Genomic DNA, 22,365 nt, shown 5'->3' with positions numbered 1-22,365 from the left:
TTCTTCCACAAATTTTTGCATAGGCTTATGAACACATGTTTTATGAGCTTGCCAAGGCTGGAGGTAAGAAGATATACGGGGCGACGATTCTCCAGATTCGAGTTTCTTGCCAGGTTTGGGGATGAATGCGACCCTCGCTTGTTCCCACTCGGAGGGCTGCTGGCTGCAACGCCAGCATTCGTTCTATAGTATGCGGTAATGCACCTGCTGATTTGGGGTCAATGTTGCGGGAGCGCCTTCTTGCAATGGTAACCCTGTCAGGGCCCGGCACTGACGTCGTGCGCAGTTTATGTAGCACAGCCTACACCTAGTTCCCGTGATGTTGCATCTAGCTGTTCGTTGGGGGTGCCCTTTAAGGTGGCAAGGGGATGGAGCTTTGTGAAGTGGTGTTGATGTATTGGCGGGTGAGCTCCGCGATGAGTGCAACATGTGTGCCTGTAAACTATTGCATGATTTGCGTCAGCTGCTTGCCCGCCATTGGCTTTGTGTTCCTGAGATCAAGGAGGTGTCGAAGCAGGTTCATGGTTTTCTTGTTGTCTAGCTGTCCGTTTAGGATGCCGCATATTTGTCCCCACTGCTCTCGTTCGAGTGTAGAGGTATGCGCATGTATTTCTCGTTCGAGTTTAAATGCGTCTTGGCAACTTGTGGTTGTGACGGTGATTGTGCCATCTCCGCGTGAGGCTTTCACGTGCCTCCCACATGTGCAAAAGACGGGAGTAGATTGTGGGTTGCTCACCTGGCGCTATAGATGGAGCTAGGAGTGGCGTTAACGCGTAGTTGCGCAAATTTCTGCTACTTGGTTATGCGGGCCTTGGTTGCCAGCGCCTTGTTGGCAGCCATCTCGTAAGTGAGTGACGGGGTATATAATGGTCGCTGTCCACCGTGTGCCCGGTGTTCAGCCACTGGGCTCCCGGTATGAGTGTGCTTAATGTCAGATCTGGCATGGTATCTCGACACACGCTGTTGCCGACCCACGTGGGGTGTTGTCCGTCGTTTAGTATTGTGAGACCAATGTCGTGTGTGGTTTCCCATAAGCGGGTGCCCTTGGGATCTGGCTTCAGATAGCTGCAGGACGGGTGTTTGGCGTTGAGATCGCCGTGAACGAGCAGTTGGGCCCCCTTGGCCAGTAGAGACGCCTTGCGCAGTATATTTGGCACTTTGGGGCCCTTGTTTTTCTGTGGGTTGTTGATGTTGAGTATGAATAGTGCAGTGTCTCCGTGCTTTCTGGGTAACAGCTCAAGGAGAGTGGGATTAACTTCGGTGTTTTAATTTCGTGCTACATGGCAGGGAGGTTTCTCTGTGCTAGGATGGCTGTGCAGGGATGTGGCCTCCCCGCTCTTCCTAGCTGGTTGTACAAAGTGTAACCAAGTAGCTTGAAGGGGGTGTTGGTTGGTCCCTTGCATAGCGATAATGTCAAGTTTGCCCCACGTGTGCTGGATATGTAACGGTAGGTGGTGTCGCTTGGAGCGGTAGCCCCTGCAGTTTCATTGTCATGCTTTCACTGTGGTGGGCGGGGCCACATTTAGGCTGTGTTAAATGGGGCCTGCTTAGCGGCTGGCCTTGGTGGGTGGCACATCGATAGTGAATTTTCTCGATCATGGAATTTCGGAAGGCGTTGCAGGTGCCCTGAAGTGACTTCAGACGACGGTGCGCTGCTCTGTGACCATCGCGTAGCGGTCGTCACCCGTCTTGCGCGGCACTACGCTATCTTCGCATGCTTTCGCCGTACCCCCCTCCTCCACTTTCCTCCTCACGCTCGCTTTGCTATCAACATTTTTCATCACCCGCTGTGGGCCGCGTTCGCTCTTCCATTCTTCGCTGTGCTCGTTCGCGCGGTTACGGCGAGGGACATCTGCAACGCCCACGCTCAACGCCGGAACGAGCGCCCTGGAACTGCTCTTCAAAAGAAAAATATATGTACCACATATACTCAATGCCCAGACTCTATGAAGGCTTGTTCCTATGCTCCATGAAAGCCTGTTTGTTTTCATAAAAACCGATACGGTCGTATAGCAATGTGTTATGCAATATAGGTTAGGCCAACGTTACTAAACTAGCTTCAGTTGTGAAACTATAGGCCCGTGCGCTTACCGCCGCGGTCGCCACTCCTTTGGCAGCCGCCAGATGGCGGCACTGTTTAATCACGCTCCACTGCTGACGCCTCGACGCAGCTTGGCGCTCGTGTGGACGGGCAGGTTGCGCGTGTTTCACGCTCGTTGGCGTTCTCCCTAGTCCAAATTAGTGATACCATGCGAAAGCGGTATCCATCTACAGCAATGAGATATATCGGGCTTGTTGGTTCAGTCTGAAAGAAGGGTAAACTGCACGATTGTAAGAAACGCGTACCACGAAGCGCAGAAGCTGCGTTTCTTAGTGCCGTGTGTTTCTTCCTGCTGCCTAAACCTTTCACGCAGTGTACTTTTCCCATTCAGCAGCTTGGCCCATTTTGTCGCTGCTTTTACTTGCTTAACACTTTCGTCTGGGGCAGTTTTACGCCAGCTAGCGAGACCAAATTTGTTACCCACAAAAATAACAGCACAGCTTTCTTGTAAACCAATGACTGCGTTATTAAAGAAAACGAAGTAAAAAACAACTCTATGCCCCTATATATAGCTAAGACTTTCAGAAGCGACTTAATATAGGCAAATGATTTGGACCTACGTGGAAGCCAACTCCACCTACAGTTGCTTGGCAGGTTTCCTCACTGCCTTTACTTCAAGACTGGATCCCCGCCGCTGCTCCAGGAACCTTGCATAAAAATGCATTTTTATGGAAGGTTCCTGCAAGCAGCAGCACACCCAGGATCTCTACCAGGGGGGTTGACTTTTTTGTGGTGGGGAAGGGAAGCAAGCACTTTGCATAATATGCAATTTCCTTGCTTTAGCCAGAGGCATTCAACAGCAAATAAAATGCCTTAAATAATAATAATAATAATAATAATAATAATAATAATAATAATAATAATAATAATAATGACACCAAGGATCAAGACGATGTTTTCATTTCTTCAGCGTTTTACTCAAAGTAACTTAAAAGTGAATGAATAAATACAAGACAGTGATAGAGTGTTTTTCTTAATCCGAAAAATTTGACCTCAAGCCACCTCCTGAATTGTAATGACAATGTGAACAGAGCACTGAAGGTACACGTTGGACGGGTGGGGTTGGACGCGTTGAGGGAGGGCGTTCACACCGCCTCAAGGGGATGGGGGGTTACAACACCCGAACTAGAGCACTGCATCGGCTCGAGCTTACCCGAAAGCCCGGAGCCGGCCCGGCCCGTGGGCCGGGCCGGGCCGGGTAGAGGAGTTTTTTCACAAGCTCGGGCCGGGCTAGGGCAGGGCGCGTGCTTTTTGACCCGGGCCCGGGCCGGGCTTTCTGGTGGTGCGTATGTAACGTGCAGCGAGTTATTCTCGGGCGTCTCAACTCTGAAAAACATGTATTTTTCGGTATCGATCCGGGTTCGGGCCTGGCTCGGGCCGAAGGTAAAGGGGTGGCGGGTAACGTAGATTATTTCCGGGCCCGGGCCGGGCCCTGGTCTCGCCATAAAAGTTTTGATCGGGTTCGGGCGGGCCGCCGAATGTAAAAACGGGCCCGGGCCGGGCCCGGGCCGCAAAAATCGGCCCTTGCAGTGCTCTAACCAGAACCCTCTCCCCCCCCCCCCCCCCCCCCCCCGTGAATGCGCCACTGCCTGCAGGGTATGAGTGTGTGCACGCCCGGGACTAAATAAAAATTAGCGTAGCTTGCAGAAGCGGCGCAAGGCTAAAAAAACAACGCTGTTTATCGGCACCTAGCTGCTACTGGCCCTACGGGCTATGCTATTCCGGAATTTATTGATTATTGATCGATTACCTATTCATTGGCTATCGCAAGGAATTGGCCACGTATTTGGGCTAGGCTAGGCACCACCAAGTCATCCCCAGCATTTCCCCCGGAATTTATTGATTAATGATTGATTATCGATCAGCTACTGATTTGCTGTCGCAAGGCATTGGTGACGTATTTGGGCTAGGCTAGGCACTACCAAGTTACCCCCAGCATTTTCTGGAATTTATTGATTATTGATCGATTATTTATTAGCTATTGAATGGCTACCGTAAGGTATTGGCCACGCATTTAGCCTTCACTAAGCAGTACCAAGTCATCCCCAGTATTTTCCGGAATTTATTGTTTATTGATCGATTATTGATTAGTTTTTTATTGCCTATCGATTGGCTATCGCAAGGTGATGAGAGGCGCAGCTTTGTGCAGTGACGTCATCGCTAGGCCAGTTCTTGCGAACGCTACTTGGGGAAACAAAAAAAGCTTAAACCAGCTCCTCTGTTTAAAATTTAAAGATGCGTGCACTCAGTTCTTGAAAGCGCAAGGGGCACCCAACCTGGCTCCGAGTATTCTCCGACAGCTATTCTAAGATGGCCCAGAACAGGTAACGAAACGTCTTTCTTTGTTTGCGTTTTCTTTTCGGCAGGTTCGACAGATACGAGGGAAGGTTCGGGAACACTTTTGGCGCCGCACCCTCGGCAAGTGTCCACTTGTCACGTGGCACCTCAACCATCGGTCCATTGATAATATGCCCAGAGACATTAAGATGCCCTGCTCCTGAAAGTGTAAATCACACACCATGGATTTCACCGAGAGTTCCCGGTCAGCACGAGGAATCGCTCTGTTCAACGCCGAACGAAGTGTCGCATTGCTGTGAGCACGCAAGAAGTGCCGTGCCGAACTGTCGACCTCGTTCGATAGCCGCTTGTGCAGCCAGGAACCCAGCACGTCTGCATCGTCTGCTGATAACCTTAAACGCGGCGAAGGCTACAGTTTCGCGGATGACATGCTTCCTGGAATCCGCCGTCAACAAGCAACCACAGAATACACCAACGCTGCACCGCGTGTTTCGTCCGGCCAGTTCGCGTAGCCGGCTGGTGGGGAAGTGAAGCTGGGTGCGACTGCAGCGCCATGAAGGCACGGGTGGGTGGCGGTTCCGCGCAACGCCGCCAAGTTTTAGAACTGAAGCTAGTCTAGTAACGTTCGGTTAGGCGTTGTAGGTGTGCTTATTAGTTTCTGATCATGCTAAACATGTTACACCGCAATAAACGCAAACGACAATGTAGCCATGAAAGCAAGAGTCACGGCCGCATACGGGTGCGCTTCCAGTCATTCCCTTTGTACCTTGCCTTCGTGTATAACTTGTCCATCGTCATTTTGTCACCCGCCGTGGTTGCTCAGTGGCTATGGTGTTGGGCTGCTGAGTACGAGGTCGCGGGATCGAATCACGGCCACGGCGGCCACATTTCGATGGGGGCGAAATGCGAAAACACCCGTGTACTTAGATTTAGGTGCACGTTAAAGAACCCCAGGTGGTCCAAATTTCCGGAGTCCCCCACTACGGCGTGCCTCATAATCAGAACTGGTTTTGGCACGTAAAACCCAATAATTTAATCATTTTGTCGCGTTAACATGACGACTAGCCATATTTGAGGTTTTATTGCGGTAGCGCTATATTACACAATCTTAAACTGTCATGTTTGTTTTCTGCCTATTCAGCAGTGCTTCACAACATATAACCTGTCGTCTAGGTAAGACCTTGCGAAGCTCACTAGATTAGGATCTGTTGCCACATACTACCTGGTTTTCAAACGTGAAAGAAACCGATATGCAGGAAATGTCTACTAAATCTTGGCCGTCGCATGCGGCCTGACAGCATAGCCTGTACGGGCGCCGTAAAGGAAGAGCAAGTAGTGATAAGCTAGGCTATGTATTTAGTTATAAAAAATATATTCCGCCACATCTGCAAACTATCTGTGGCTCATCCTGGTAACACGCATAGCTGTATTTTTTTTTTTTTTACAGAACCAGATACTTTATATTTCAACAGAGTCAATGGGGCATGTTTGGGCCTTCGGTTTCCTTTCCCTTGTATGGACAGCGTACACTTCTGCTCGAGGTAAGTTCTAATTCGGATCTTTATTCAAAAGCTGAAATAAATATTGCACGTTGAATGAATACGCATATGTCACTACATGAATCGGATTATGCTTTTGTTTCGTCACTGTATTCATGGAACTGTGCGGGTTTAAAATACCCGTCGCCAACTGCACCAAATAAAGGTTCCCTGACGCACTTTTGGAAGCTAATAAGACCACGTTGTTGATCTGTAGAAGAGGCCCCTCAGAACATGCGAGCCATTAATTGCACTCGATGCAGCAGGCAACAAAATATCGCTTGAAAAACAGTAAAAAATCGTTTGCTCTCTCCTTTGTATGGTCGTCAGCTGCTACGTCGCACGAGCGAGCAAGCGGGCCCATCAGGTATGGGCGGACATTGTGATCGCGACAACATTCTCAGTAAAATTATTATTGCTAATTTTGATTTGAAGAAATTCAAAAATACAATTTTGGGATGATCTCCAAAAAACTGAAAAAATTATTTCATCTTTGCTCTTCCGGTCTCGGTCAAAAGTTGCCTTCTTAATGTTATTTTCTGTCCTCCAATCGTGTGAGGCGGCACCAGGGGTACTTAGTAGGGCTCTTTTAATGTGTAAGCATTCTTTAGCGATTGAAGAAACGCTAAAGAATACACCGAACAAAACAATTGAAAATTTAATTACGTTTCGCCGCGCCGTACTAGAACATTGTTCACAGTAAATCATATAACAGAGCCAAAGCATATTTAAAGACGTTTCAGTACTTAACGCAAGCAGCGATTGTACACCGTCGAAAGTGTCCCATCACTCCTATTTAGCGTGTGCGCCGTAATCTGTATGCACAAGGATTCTAGATGCAGGTGTGACGCATGCTTCTTTTCCTTGGCCAGAACGCGTGCGCTTACAGAGTCAATATTGGCACATACCGTCCCATATCAGCCATTGGATGTGGCACTTACACGCTTTGGTGTTGGTAGAAGTAGAGGCCGTTTTTTCCTTGGTCTGGTGCCGGTAAAGACGTGGACTCCTGGCGGTCTCGGTTGTTTCACCCATGACATTACTGGTGGAGCGTGATGGCTAAGTGCACCTTCACTCCCACGTTTCCGGCGTCACTCCTATTGCACCTTACAGACAACCACAGCTCGCACAGCAAGAAGCACCCGCTGGCTTCACGGACTACCACCCGAATTCGGTCTCTTGTCATTAAGACTGGAAATAAAGATGTCAAAGACCACTACAAACCAGGCGAGCCAAACCTACGATACCCAGTCTTCTTTGCCGCATGTTTTTCGTGCGCCACAACGACACCGCCCGTTCCACGGAGACATTTTTGAGCATGTTGAAGACTGGCTGGACCACTTCGATCAGGTTACCAGCATCAACGAGTGGGATGATGTTCGCAAGCTGAGGGGGGTTTACTTCGCGCTAGAAGACTGTGCGAAGACGTGGTACGAGAACCATGAGGGTTCCTTTGCGAGATGGCAAGAGATTAGCCGACAGCTCCGCGATGGGTACAGCAACGCCGATAGAAAGGAGAGAGCTAAACAAGCCATCTCTTTATTTATTTATTTTATTATACCTCAAGGGTCCCGTTAGGGACATTACATGAGGGTTCTAGGAACCAGCGGCCCAACAAGAGAGTCTCGATGTTTGTTGAGGACATGTTTTGTATTTTCAGACGCGCAGACCCTGCAATGTCCGAGGGAAAGAAGGTGCGACATTTAATGCGTGGACTGAAAGAACAGCTTTTGGCCGGACTCGTACGCAATCCACCAACAACCGTGGCCGAGGTCGTGAGTGAGGCAACGACGATAGAACGCACTCTCCAGCAGCGGTCATCATAGTACAAACGCGACGACATCACGAATATTGCATGCCCTATTGGGTCCGACAGAGAGAAGCAGGCCCTCGCAGACTTCATGCGAAGCGTTGTGCGTGACGAACTGCAGCAACATCACGCAGAGGCACCAGTGGGACCCCAACTACCTATGACAGCACTTGCGGACGTCCTCCGGAGTGAAATCAGACAGGCGGTGAAACCAGTCGCACCACCAAGACCTGAGGTCCCTGTCCTAACATATGCGGCGGCATTGAGGACTCCTGCGCCACCATCTACAGGTCCCATCATGCGGACAGTGGACCAGGCTACACATCTGTTCCCGGACACCTCTTCGCATCCGCTACCCGGCTCAAGGTACCCGAACGTGCCTATACATATCGACCACCTGGCTCAAGACATAGCGCTACTAAGGCAAGTGTATAGCGTTCGTCGGATAACCGTCCGCTCTGCTACCACTTTGGCGAAGCGGGTACCACGACTGCCAGTACCGTAAGCTAGGTCTCCGTGGCTTCCGCTCCGACGCGCGGTGCCCACGCTACGTTGAGCGTCCCATGAAATCGAAGCGACTCTGACGGGGCAGCGAATTCCTCCGACTGTTCAGCGTAGCCAATCGCGATCACCATCCCTCGCTGGTCCCTGTCACCTAGATTGCCCTCGTCGTCTTACGCTCCCCTAAGGAACGGGTCACCGAGTCCCCACAGGGGAAACTAGGAACCGCGACTTCTGGGGGGAAGTCGCTTTCCAGCGAACATTCAAAGAACCTGCCTCGACGCAACTACTCGACGATGACCGTTCCGGGTTTTTCTTAATTTTCCTACACTACTAAGATTATTTCTGCCGACATCGCCGTATTTGTTGATAATCATGCTGTCACTGCCCTCGTGGACACCGGTGCCGATTACTCAGTTATGAGCGGCTCACTGGCATCTAAATTGAGGAAAGTCACCACGGCATAGCTAGGGCCCCAGTTACGCACGGCAGGTGGCCATCGGGTGATGCCAGCTGGAATGTGCACGGGACGTGTTCGAATCAGTGCGTCAACATTCATGGGGTCTTTCCTCGTATTACCTGTGTGCTCCCCTCTCGCCCAATAATCCTTGGAATGGACTTTCTTCATGAATACGGCGCAATCATTGACCTACGTGAGTTGCTGGTGTCGTTCGAGGACCCTTCTTCTTCAGACGCTGACAACACCACCCTATTACCGAAGACCGCGCTACGTGTGTCCGATGAATCCGTGACTCTGCCCCTCGTAGCAGCCTCTTTGTCGGTGTGGAATGTGAACAGGACGTCCCCGACGCTGTAATTGAGGAGGCAAATTTGTCTTTCCTTCTTGCATGACAAATCTGCGTTGCCAGAGGAGTTATTAAGCGTCGAAACAGACAGACTCACCTGCTGGTAACGAACTTCAGCGAGTAATACCGTCATGTTGCATTGCATACTTTGCGGAAATTGTCCACGTAAACGGTCCACCAGTATTAGCTGTTCTTCGTGCGACCATTCTTCAAAGGCGTTCGCGAGCACTCTCGATGTAAACCCGAGCCTACCATCAGCACAGCGAGAAAGGCTTCTGGATGTACTCGATTCTTTTCAAGATTGTTTCGCTACAACGACGAAGCTTAACCAGACCCCAATTGCCCAGCATACTGTAATTATCGAACCTACTGAAAGGCCCCTTCGACAACATGCCTATAGGGTGTCACAAAAAGAACAAGACGCTATACGTCACTAAGTTCAGCAGATGCCTAAAGATGACGTCATCCAGCCATCGACCAGTCCTTGGGCTTCGCCAGTTGTGTTAGTGAAGAAGAAAGATGGTACCTTGCGCTTTTGTGGCGATTATCAAAAATTGAATAAGATCACGAAGAAAGACGTTTATCCTCTGCCCAGAATAGATAACTTCTCGGATGATATGCGCAAACGCTCGCTACTTTTCTTCTATGAATTTCCGTAGTGGCTACAGGCAAATCGCAGTTGACGCGCGTGATCGTGAAAAGACCGCTTTTATTACTCCTGACGGCCTCTAGGAGTTCAAGATCCTTCCTTTTGGGTTATGCTCAGCGCCAGATACATTTCAAAGAATGATGGACACGGTTCTCTCTGGGCTGAAATGGCAATCGTGTCTCGTTTACCTGGACGACGTGTTGGTCTCTTCGGACACGGTTGAATAGCACGTCCAGCGCCTTCAGACAGTGCATCAGGCAATTCGATCAGCTGGACTTTCTCTAAAACCCCAGAAGAAATGTCATTTTGGGTACGAAGAAGTGAAGTTTCTAGGTCACGTTATGAGCCATGCCGGCATCTGCCCAGACCCCGAGATAACGGGCACCGTCGCCCCATTTGCCGTGCCAACAAATAAGCGCAATCTGCGCAGATTTCTGGGGCTCTGTGCGTACTACCGACGCTTCGTGAAAAATTATTCTAAAATCGCTGAACCCCTCAACCAATTTACGAGGGAACGCATGCCGTTTGTTTGGTGTCAGGATGAAGGCGTCGCTTTCGATACCCTCCGAAACCTTCTCTGGGCCCCACCTGTACTCGTCCACATTAATGAGAACGCTGACACGGAGTCGCACACAGACGCCAGCAACGTCGGTCTTGGAGCTTTCCTGGTTCAGTGGCAAAAAGACGTAGAGCGTGTGATTGCCTATGCGACCAGAACGTTATCCGCTGCCGACAAAAACTACTGTGCAACAGAAAAAGAATGTTTAGCTGTTGTCTGGGCCAAAAAAAAAGTTCTGGCTGTACTTGTACGGTCGCCCATTAAGAGTAGTCAGCCATCCCCATTCTCTCTACTGGCTCGCGAATCTCAAAGATCCCTCAGGTCGCCTGGCTCGATGGAGCCTTCGACTGCAAGAATTTAATGTCACCATCGTTCACAAGTCAGGACGCAAACACAGTGACGCTGACTGTCTCTCACGTGCACCAGTCGGAAGTGCCCCCGCTGACCTAGAAGAGGATGACACTATTTTTTCTCTGCTAAACAACAGCGCGACAACTTGGAGCTCAGCCCTAAGATTGACTACCTGGAAGGGCGCACGTCAAGTCTTCCTCGAAGTTTCCCATGCTCACTAGCCTCATTTTGTTTCCAGAACGGCGTACTTTATAGGAACAACTTTGACCATACACGAGCTACATACCTGCTAGCGGCGCCGACCTCGATTCGTGACGATATTTTCCGCGCCTGTCACGGCGAACCACCGTCCGGACATTTAGGCTACACACGCACGTTGGAACGAATTCGCTGCTCTTACTACTGGCCACGTCCCGCAGAGACTGCGAAGCAGTATGTTCGCACATGTCGGGACTGCCAACGACGCAAGACTCCACCTGGGCGGCCAGCATGCAGGACTGTTACAACCAATAGCAACACCGCAGATGACATTTCATCAGATTGGTATGGACTTGCTGGGATCATTACCCACGTCTTGGTCCTGCAATCGGTGGATTCTGGAGCCTACCGATTACCTAACACGGTACTGTAAAACAAAGGCACTCCCAAATGCTACCGCAGCAGACGTCGCGCACGTTTTCGTGCACAGCATTGTCCTCCGTCACGGAGCGCCAGCGGCCGTCATTACTGATCGTGGGACATCTTTCACCGCCGAGATGCTACAGGAAGTCTTGAGGCTAAGTGGAACTGCACATCGCAAAACGACGGCTTATCACCCCCAAACAACTGGACTGACAGAACGCCTGAACAAGACGATCACGGATATGCTATCAATGTATGCAGCCATTGACTACAAAAACTGGGACGATATCCTTCCTTACGTCACTTTTGCGTACGATACTGCTATTCAAGAAAGTACAGGATTCATTCCGTTTCGCTTATTCCACGGTGGAGAGGTCACATGATGCTCGACGCCATGCTTCTTCCCGACAACTTGGGAATGTTTCACACGGATGCGGCCACGTTCGCCCAGCGCGGCGAGGAGGCCCGTCAACTCGCGCGATGCCGTATTCAGTGTCGCCAAACCGCCGATGCACGCCACTACAACCTTCGCCACCGAGAGGTTGTCTACAATCCTGGCGTTGAAGTGTGGGTGTGGACCCCCATTCGGTTGCTCAGCCGGTCAGACAAGTTGCTGCGTCGCTACTTCGGTCCCTACAAGATTGTACGGCGACTCAGCAACGTTACCTGCGAGGTTCTCCCAGAAGGCACCCTAAGAAATTCCCGTCGGCTTCCTCAAACTGAAGTTGTTTACGTTTCAAGACTCAAACCATATCTTTCGCGCCGTGACTAGACCTTCGAGTGACTTTACTGCATAGACGACTTAGGGTCGTTCTTTTTGTGGTTGTTTTTTTTTTGTTCGTTTTTGTTGCGCTTTGTGTGTTTTTTTTTCTTTCGTTCCTTATTTCATGGCAGCAGATTGTTATTTCGCGTTACGACACATTTCTTTCATATATATTGTAACCCTCATTTCTATAATTTTAGCCTCATTTACAGCATCGAGACGATGCTTCTTTAGGAGAGGGGGTAATGGTACACACCGTCACATATCAACTATCCGATGTGGCACTTACACGCCTTCGTGTTGGTAGAAGAAGAGGACGTTTTTGTCTTGGTTATGTGCTGGTAAAGACGTGGATTCGTGGCTGTCTCTGTTGTTTCGCCCGTGTCAATATTGTGGCCTGTAGATTCCACATGTCAGCGAGGGCCCTCGAGGTGAAATTCCGTTTCTTGACGTCATACTCATGCTGTTTCACACGTTTCTTGAAGTAACCTGTCTCGCCGATATACTTGTAATCACAGTTATCACACGTTATGACGTGGACTACACCGGGAAAATTTTCCCGTGACAACTTGTATTTTTACTAAATCCTTCCTTAGTTTGAATGTTGGTACATGCGCAATTTTGACGTCGTAGCTGCAAATGATTCGAGCGATGGTCTTACTTGTGCCATCGACATATGAAATAATGGATACGTCGGAGACGACGTAGAATGCTGCCTTGCTGGGAGCGACACTTTTTTTCGTACAGAGGGGAAAAAGGCGGAGAGTAGCCACAGGTTCTTAAATCTTCACAGATGCTCTCCATATCACGCGCGCAGTCCTCCTGTCCTGTGCAAACGGTTTTGCTCGCTGGAACAGATTAGCTGGAACACACATGTTGTGTGAATGTGGATGTACCGAGCTAAAATGCAGGTACCGGCCTGTGTATGCGGACTTCCTGCAGAGGTTGAAAGACAGGCCAGAGTTACCGTGCTTGACAACATCAAGAAACGGTAGACAGCTGTTTGTTTCTTACTCGATAGTGAACTGAATCGCTTTTTTCGAGGCTTTTAAGGCAACCAGTGAAGGCGGTGAGAGCATCCTTGGTAATTATGCAGAAGCAATCGTTCACTTATCTTAGAAAAACCATAGGAGAGGGGGTGAAAGATGCAAACGCCCGGCGTTCGACGTTCTTCATGACAAGCTTCGCAGCACCAATAGCCGTACGATACGTTCGCAGGTAAACATTATACCTGGAGACAAATTATGTGTTTGACAAACAAAACCTAAGGAGACGGGACAGGTCCGGAACGTCACTTGGAGACCTGTCGGGCGGCGACCCGTCAGATTCGAGGGTAACGGGGCATACATTTACAGCCAGTTCCACTGGAGCACTTGTGAATAGTGATTTGACATCAAACGAGACCACGACGTCATCATTAGCTCGAACAATGTGGCGTACCATTTCAATAAAGTCGCCAGAATTGCGCACGTGGGTGCCGCTTTTTCCAAGGACTGGCGAAATAATCAGGTGTAAGAAACCGGAAAGCATAGGTGAGCGAGTCGACAATGGGCCGTACAGGAACACCTTGCTTGTGAATCTAATGTAGGCCATAAATTTCAGGAGCCGATCCGTTCTGACAAAGTAGTCGGTAATAAAGTGATTTGTGTTGGGGGCGAGACCAAGCGGAAAACATCAACGCGAAGTTTTGGAAGTTCCTTTGCAGTTTTCCTGTGGGATCAAGCGTCCGACGAGTATGAGTGCTGGCGTCACTAACCAGCGCCAACATCTTTTTGCTGTAGCCACCACTATGTTCAGTTATTTTGGTCAGCGTATCCTTGCGCCTTTCTTCCATATGTACGAGTATTTCTCACGCCAGACCGGTTGCCGTCAAACTTCGGATTTCATTCTTTAGCGATCACCTAAGCAAAATCTGTCCGTAACATGAAAAGTGTCGCACCATTTATCTGTAAAATAAATGCATATTTGGCAAAGTTAAGAGATTTAATGGTTATAATATTGTATATTTAGATGATTGGTAGCTTCAGAATCGATAAGGAAGGAATGAAAATAAAAACAAAAGTTAAATAAAAAAGAGAACCGTTCTCGTCATGCCTTCTTGAAACCGGACTTTTCCGCATGACCGGTGTGCGTACAAAGCAGCCTGCTATGGAATCGGGGCGTATAAGAAAAATGACAGAATAGCTGATTGGTTGATGTGATAATAGTGTAATAGATGATAGGTATACTTAAAAAATTGTAAAGGAAAAAAAATGGTCGCCATCGCCGTGTCAAGGTTGTAACAAAAAACTAAAAAAAAAACATGTGGTATGGCAAACACACACAAACAAAAAACACGGTTGTGACGGCGTTTCGGCTAAGTTGATTCAATATATCTGCTAAATAAATGCCTAATTGGAAAGGTTAACACATGTAATTCTTATAATGGTGTTATAGTAGATGATTGGTACCGATAGGCAGAGACGCATAAGCTAGCAAAAAAAGTAAGCAAACGCGAGGTAATACCCAAGCCAGAGAATTGATACGCATTAGTACATAACTCTCAAAAGTTCTGTTGTATTTTTAAAATTACATGCCTGAGTCTGTCACTCGTCTCGTGTTGAGTCCGTAAGACAGTATTCAACAATCCATATCGTCCTCTGCCAGACCACACGGACGTTTTTCGTGCACGCGAGCTTGCTTCTTGGGGCCTTGCGCCTGCCGTGCCTCAGAAGCGGCAGCGCGCGTTCACTCCTGGCTCACCGCCCAGATTCAAAATGTGCAGTCTGGATTTTCCTACCATCCCTCGGTCAAGTTTGTGCACGACCAAGCCAGTTCTCACCAGATAGCACGGCCAGAATGGTGTGCTCAAGCCCTAGCACATATTGTAGCCCTGTCGTGCACATAGCAAACGATGCGCTGTGTTCACAACCGTTGTGTGTATATGCATCTGTTGCGTAGCATAGACAGTGCTGCCGACACGAGGTGCTGGGACGAGCCCTCTCGCCGACAACGTGCTCCGAGAATCACGTGCCCTGTAGGTGACGTAGCTCCAGGTGCGTGATGAGGTGAAGTTGCCCGAGTTACCACATCACGTCTACAGCGCACCGAGCGCGCCTCAGCCGGAAGCAGTGTAAAAAAAAAAAAAACAATTCAGAGCTATTCCACTCTGTGAAGGTGGATGACCAGCGGAGCTGTATGTGAAGTCTATACGCTACTGATGACGCGTCGTGGGCACACTGCTGTTTGTGTAACGTTTAATGGTGAACGTTTCCAAGAGAAACGCCACGACCCACGTCTGGCCGAGACACGTCTATGTTGAAATCACTAACAATTACGATGGGAGAGGAGTCGGTAGGCGTGATACAACCAAAAGTGCATACGCTTGGCGTTTGCTAAACGATCTTCGTCCATACAACGTGCCACCTGCCGCCGCACACATTTCCGCTTCTGTTCACGATGGTGTTCTCCGTAGGAACGCGGTTCTTCCGCAGCTCTCACCGCACATGGCCTACCCCTTGCACGTGTGGAAGGGAACTGAGCTAAGGTTACGTGGTTTGCCTATAGAGCCTGTGACGTCAAACCGCAATCCATACTACACAGTATCTATTGTGGTTTTACTTTTTTCTTAAGCAATTGTTTATCGCAATAAGTTTTGAGACTTATCGCGATTAAACACGGATGGGGCATACCCGGTGATACGCTTTTATCACCGTTTTTATCACCGTGATTGGCCGGTCGTGAGCTCTGTAAAAAATTACACCATCTTCCCGAGGGGAACCATGGGCTGATGTGGCGCATCGCGGTCGTTATAACGGCGTTCACGCGACGTGATGGGCGGCGCGCTCGCGTGCAGCATCGGGAGCAGCCTCTCATTGTTGACGTTTACACGCGGCTTCCCGTTCTCGAACTTCGGGTTCCGCCGCTCGCTTCGTACGTTTACGTTGAACTTCACGGTCCCGAGCCTCAGGTTCTGCTGCTCGACGTTCTCGAACCAACGCTGCTTCACGTTGCCGAAGCTCAGGATCCGCTGCTCCACGTTCACGAACCAACGCGGCTTCACGTTCTCGAAGGTCGAGTTCTGCCGTTCGCTTCGTACGTTTACGTTGAACTTCACGGTCCCGAGCCTTAGGTTCTGCTGCTCGACGTACTCGAACCGACGCTGCTTCACGTTGCCGAAGCTCAGGATCCGCTGCTCGACGTCACGAACCAACGCGGCTTCACGTTCACGAAGGTCGGGTTCCGCCGCTCGCTTCGTACGTTTACGTTGAACTTCACGGTCCCGAACCTCAGGTTCTGCTGCTCGACGTTCACGAACCAACGCGGCTTCCCGTTCTCGAAGCTCAGGATCCGCTGCTCGACGTTGACGTTTCGAAGCGGCTTCGCGTTCTCAAAGTGTGGAATCTGCTGCTCGACGCTGACGTTTCGAAGTGGCTTCGCGTTGGCGAACTGAATCTGGATCCGCTGCGCGTCGCCGACGTTTACGTTCTGCGTCGCGGCTCTTCTCTGCGCAGCTTTGTCTTCAGAGGTGCTCGCGGTTCTGTTAATGAACTGGCTGCTGCTGTTTGAAGATGTGCCAGACAGTTCGTTGACAGATTCGTTGGCGTCCATTCAGCGCATGGGACGGCGCAGCGTAACTAAACCGAAGCAGCAACTGAGGCAGTGGCGCATGCACCGGGTTTATATAAGTAGCTGGTGCGGAGAGGAGGAGGAGAGAGAAAGGCGCGCATGCGCGCGCTATCGCACAGGTGGCGGATCAAGACACGGAGGGAGAAGCGCGTTATCGAACAGCTGGCGTGGAGAGAATGAGGAGAGGTGCGGACGGACGCCGACGCCAACGACGCCGCGGGACAGGCCGCCGCTATAATACCCGTTCCACACGGCCAAAGTAAAGTGCACTTTGAGCGAGTGCACTGCGCGGCTAGTGTCATTCGCAGGCTGCCACACGCGAACGCTTAGTGACACTCACTGCAGAGTGCACTCGCCGGCGAGTGTGTTCGGCGAACTCACTTCGCGGCGGTGAAGTGTGCAGCCTCGTTAGCAATGCTTAGAAGATACATAAAGTGATAGTGAAAGAAGAGTCAGGAGTAATTTTTAATAACATTGTTTTAAATTGCTAACGTTACAAGATAATAAAATGTGCCACACCGCAAAAAAAAAAAACAAAAAACAACAAGAATAGCAAAAAAAACTCACGCTCTCGGGCTGTTCACGACCACGCCGGATAATGACTGCGCAGTTGTTTGGCGGATCGAGTAGTTTTGACTGTTGCTGGTCAAGTTGCCGTCGTTGCCGGGGCTTATAAAGGTGGATTGCAAATGTTGCTTCTAACAATAATAAACTGTTTTGTGCACACATTTGTATATTAGTAAATATATGCTTTCCCGTGTTACTGCCGGTTGCCATGGCCATCAATTTGAAAGAACACTTTTTTTTTCTGGTGAAGCAGCGCACTGCCAAAGTGACACTCAGCGCGCTGAAGTGCACTCGCTCAAAGTGCACTTTACTTTCCCCGTGTGGCACGGGTATAAAATGGTGCGCATCTAAAAATTAGATTGCAGTGTCTGGGCTTGTGTGGTGTGTCCGTTTGTAATTAAATAAAGTATGGTCTTTTACGTGCCAAAACCACCATCTGATTGATTACGAGACACGCCATACTGCGGGACTCCAGAAAAATTCGACCGCCTCGGGACCTTTAACGTGCACCTAAATCTAAGTACAGGGGTGTTTTCCGCATTTCGCCCCCATTTAAATGCAGCCGCCGCGGCCGGGATTCGATCTGGCGACCTCGTGCTTAGCAGCCCAACACCATAACCACTAAGCAACTACGGCGTGTGGTGTGTCTGTGTCATTTATTAGTGTCACTGAGCGCAGTATGGAGTATGTGTTGTTTAGCGTTGTGCAGCTTCTAGCGCTCTAGAGGAGCCAAAATAAAAGCGAAAGCCACCCGCCAGTGCGGTGGCAACCTTTAACTCCGCGTATACTTGAAGGTGTAGCGCCTGCATCTTCTCGGATTCACAGGGCGCTCGCAGCAAGGAAGGAACGAAGAAAAAAAATTACACCATCTTCCCGTAGGGGAACCCTGAGTAGTATGCGAAGCATCCATGGGGTCGACTCAAGGTAGTTTTATCAGCTGTATAAACTTGGACATGCAGCAGCACCAGCAACGCGCAGAACTGTTGTCGACGCCGTCGGCGTTTTGCCCACGTGCGCACCGAACGCGCGCGGCGTTTGTGACTGTTGCCGGTTAAAGTCCCTATATAAGAAAAGTACCGCCATCCGTTGATAAACGCCGCTTCTCTCTCTCTCCTCTATCTCCAATTGGACGATGATAGCGCACTTTTCACTTCTTCATATTTTCCTTTTTTCCGCCTCAGAGCCATGTTTCCGCCGCATGCGCCAGTTTCTGGGCGTAAAGAACGCCAGCGCTCACGTCGCTGACGGAACGCTTCTTGCAATGCCTACCTCATCCTGTTCTCATCGTGCTTGCCGCCTCTGACGAGGCCACGCTAGACCTCCTGGCTGAGTACGCCAAGATCCACGAGGTGGCCACTCCTTCGATTTCCGCAGTTGCGACGACGTCTGAGAGCTCAGAGGCACGGCCGCTGGATAAAAAAAACACCGCATATCCATGGGGTGAATGATGATGAGTGGGCGAAGCTCCGGAGGGAATCATCGGTAAACCGTGAATCTTCCGTGTAATTCTCCCAGTCTCGCCGCACTAAATCGAACGATTGACTTCCACCAATGACACGCGCCATATGTGACGTCATTCCTATTTTATAACAGCGCCCTTCATTATAATTGCACCATCTCCCGCTTAAGGGGACGCTAGCACAAACGCGTTATAAACGTGCAGTACTCTCTAGTAAGGGGGAGAGGCCACAGCGTCTTACGCAGCCGTTTACACATGCCGGAACGTGCACCGCGTTTGCCGACGCCATCACATGACTGCTGAGAGAGCATAACACCCGTATTCATAAACGCTCCTCGACTTGAACTTGACTTGCCACCGCCTTTAATGCGTTTTGAACGCGCTGCCCAAGGCGGTGGCAAGTCAAGTTCAAGTCGAGGAGCGTTTATAAATACCGGGGTAAGGCGGAGAGGCCACAGCGTCTTACACCAGCTTCTTACACGGGCAGTAACGCGGCGCTAGCACAAACGCGTTAGAAACGCGCAGTCTTTCGTTAATGTTGGGTATTTATTGTCATCGTGGTGCGTGCGTTCATGTGCGCTTCGTGGCGTAGTGGTTAGCGCCGCGCGTTCGGAAGCGAGGGGTCCCTGGTTCGATTCCGCGCTACGGACACAACTTTCGGATTTTTCATAAAAGTAGACGTGGCTACCTACTACTACTACATACTACAGAGGAGGGACAGACCCACACCCTACGGAGCTTCGCCCCTAAAAACCTGTTTTTTATCCAGCACCGTGTCAAGGTGTCTGAGCTCGAGGCGCACATTCGACCTCACCGCGGTCAGTGACCGCGGCCAGCACCGCGGCCACCCCCTAACTCACTACGGACAAAATTTCACCTGTACGTTCCTTATTGATGCGGACACTGAGGTTAGCGTAGTGCCTGCCTCCCTGACTGTCCGCCATTAGAATCCTCGCAGACAGCCTCTGCGTGCCGCCAGTTCCGCCACCATGGCGAAATACGGGCTTCGTTTCCTCACCACCTACCTCGGATAGAGCCGCACGTTCTACGAGTTTTTCTTCATCGCTGACGTCATCCATCCCACTATCGGATCGAATTGCCTGTTCGTCTACGACCTGGTAGAATCATGCGGTGCCAAGGGATCGTCGATGGAATCACTCGTGCGTCTATCGTAGGGAGAGAGAAAGTGAAAGACGTATATGATTTAAAAAATGTACTGTAGTGTAGAGGAATGCCCGCGCTGCAGCCACATCGCCAGCCGTCCGGGAGGTGCGAGCTCGAGATTGCCTGAGTTGTTCTGGTTGAGACACGCTGCCTGCTGTTCTCTTGTCCTGTATTCCTATTAGATTCTGGTGGAGGTGTTGCGGTTTTCCCCCAACCTGGAATTACGCACCCAAACTCTGCCGTCCGTCATGCCTGCCGACCCCAGCCCGACATCCCCACCGGCATAGGCCGAAAGTTTTCATTTTTCCGGGGGGGGGGGGGAAGCTGGGGCTTGACCAGTTTTCCGAGCCCCACCCATGTATGCATATGTGTTTCAGGGTTTCAGCGAACACTTTCAAAATGCGTAAAGTGGACCTGTGGTTGATACCCCAATTCTCATTAATGAGCCGGTCTACTCGAAGCGGCGGACATTACATGCGCAAAAAATTGAAATGTATAATCGACTAATTAATAAAAATTCACTAATTAAGTTTTAACGAATTACCTGATGGCCCATATTGTAATCTACAAATTGTAGCCGTGGAGTGCGCAAGGCTGATCCACTTGGAACGAATTCCCGGGATGACACCCCTTTCGGGATATTAATTCCGAACTTTGCGGAGAATGCATTGGCGTTCCAGTTAACATTGTGCTTCAATGCATAAAGCGACGTTTTGTTAATAAACTAACTGGAACGTTAATGCATTTCTTCGCAAAGTTCGGGAATTAATATCTCGAAAGCGGTGTCATCCCGGCAATTCGTTCCAAGTGGATCCGCCTTGCGAACTCCGCGGCTACAATTTGTAGATTACAATATGGGCCATCAGGTCATTAGTTAAAAACCTAATTAGTGATTTTTTTATTAATTAGTCGATTATGCATTTCATTTTTGCGCAAGTAATGTCCGCCGCTTCGAGTAGACCAGCTCATTAACCAGAATTGGGCTATCTGCCATAGGCAACCTTAGATAATTTTGAAAGTGTTCGCTGAAACACCTGTTAATATGTATATATTATATATATATATATATATATATATATATACATAACCTTTACTAACAGTTACACTGGAAGCTTCCTGTGACCTCGAAAGATTGTTCACTGGAGTGACGAGCTTATATGAGTGTTTGCAAGACCTCAGAGTAGGAGACAACTCAGTTTTACAGCCTGAGTCCCCTGGCACCGCCAAGAGACTGGCGTCTCTCGGTTGAGCCATGCGACAAGCGGTTTCAGTTAAACACGTTAGGGAGATACATGTGTTTTGTGCGTATTAAGTCGCACAAGTACACATCTATGAAAAAGCAATGTAACGCCTTGTAAAAGATTTAATAGAAAGGTACAATCAAGAAATCTTTTCCTGACGAAAGGTCAGTTATTGAGAAGATAAGACTTTACATACATAAACATTAAACGTATATAACAATTTCTGACCACAACTTATGGCTAGAATTACTAGCGTAAGTATATTGTGATTCCTTAACGCCACAGTTTCATGAAATGTCAAAGCATGCCTTATGCCACTGGTTTCGTTTATTTTCCGGAGGCAGAACAAAGGATTATAGAGTAAAAATTATCAGGTGCCCAAGTAAAAACATAATACAAATAAATAAATAAGACAGCGGTATCTCGAAAGCGCGAAAGGACTCGATAGCATATATAGGAACACGTGGATTGTGTTATTGAGAGGTAAATGAAGCATACAACAAATAAAAATTCATCAGGAATATGCACAGATAGACTAAGGAGTTTTACAAAGCGCAATCACGCGTCTTTTCTTACCCAAATGCCCTCACTCTGCTTGCGCTGTTCAGGACCCCATTTTCGTTTCTTTGTATAACTTTTGCGTTGTTTTCTTAGCCAGGTGGTTTACTTTGACTTGTAAGTTGGGGCCTTTTTCTCTCCTATTAAAGACATCAGTTCGTTGTCTGATGCGATTATTTCAACATCATTGAAAAAAAGGCATTTGATCTGGAAATGAAGTCGTCGGAAATCTTATTCAAATTTAATTTGGCGGGACAGTTCTTTGTCTGCGTGAAAAAATTGCCAGATGGTTCAAACGGGCGTGTCCAGTCGTCGACCGCAAGTACATTTTCAGTCACTGAAGGCAGGAAAGGACCTCTCAAAAAAATTAAGTTATGTGGTTTTACGTGCCAAACCACGATTATGAGGCACGCCGTAGTGGGGGACTCCGGAAATTTGGACCACCGGGGGTTCTTTAACGTCCACCTAAACTAAGTACACGGGTGTTTTTCGCATTTCACCTCCATCGAAATGCGGCCGCCGTGGCAAAAGGACCTCTCAGATGTGGTCGACAAGACCGGCATGGACAGCGCAATTTTTTTTAGCTTGGCCCATTTCCGGCAAAAGGTTTCGCAGGTGTTCGCCCTTGCCCCCCGTAAACATGTGCACGACGTCCCCAAAGGTGTGCAATGATGCCGACCTTTGCTGGCTTAAAATTTCAAACAGCATATCTCTGTCGAGAATCAGGAGTCCTGGTTCAAGGTCGTCACCGTAGAACTATGTTATATATGC

General features: G+C 49.3%; 1 long non-coding RNA gene across 1 annotated transcript in view; it reads left to right on the top strand.

The window, feature by feature from the left end:
- LOC125944522 (uncharacterized) overlaps nt 1-22,365 on the top strand; it is a 55,665-nt gene that overhangs the window by 26,373 nt on the left and 6,927 nt on the right. The window contains exon 2 of the long non-coding RNA XR_007466256.1: nt 5,847-5,940. This is a non-coding gene — a long non-coding RNA (uncharacterized LOC125944522). The remainder of the gene's footprint in view (nt 1-5,846; nt 5,941-22,365) is intronic.

This window comes from Dermacentor silvarum, chromosome 3 (genome assembly GCF_013339745.2).
Source record: "Dermacentor silvarum isolate Dsil-2018 chromosome 3, BIME_Dsil_1.4, whole genome shotgun sequence".
Lineage (NCBI taxonomy): Eukaryota > Metazoa > Arthropoda > Arachnida > Ixodida > Ixodidae > Dermacentor > Dermacentor silvarum.
Note: the sequence above shows the minus strand (reverse complement) of the source record. Positions and strands in the feature narration are given on the sequence as shown.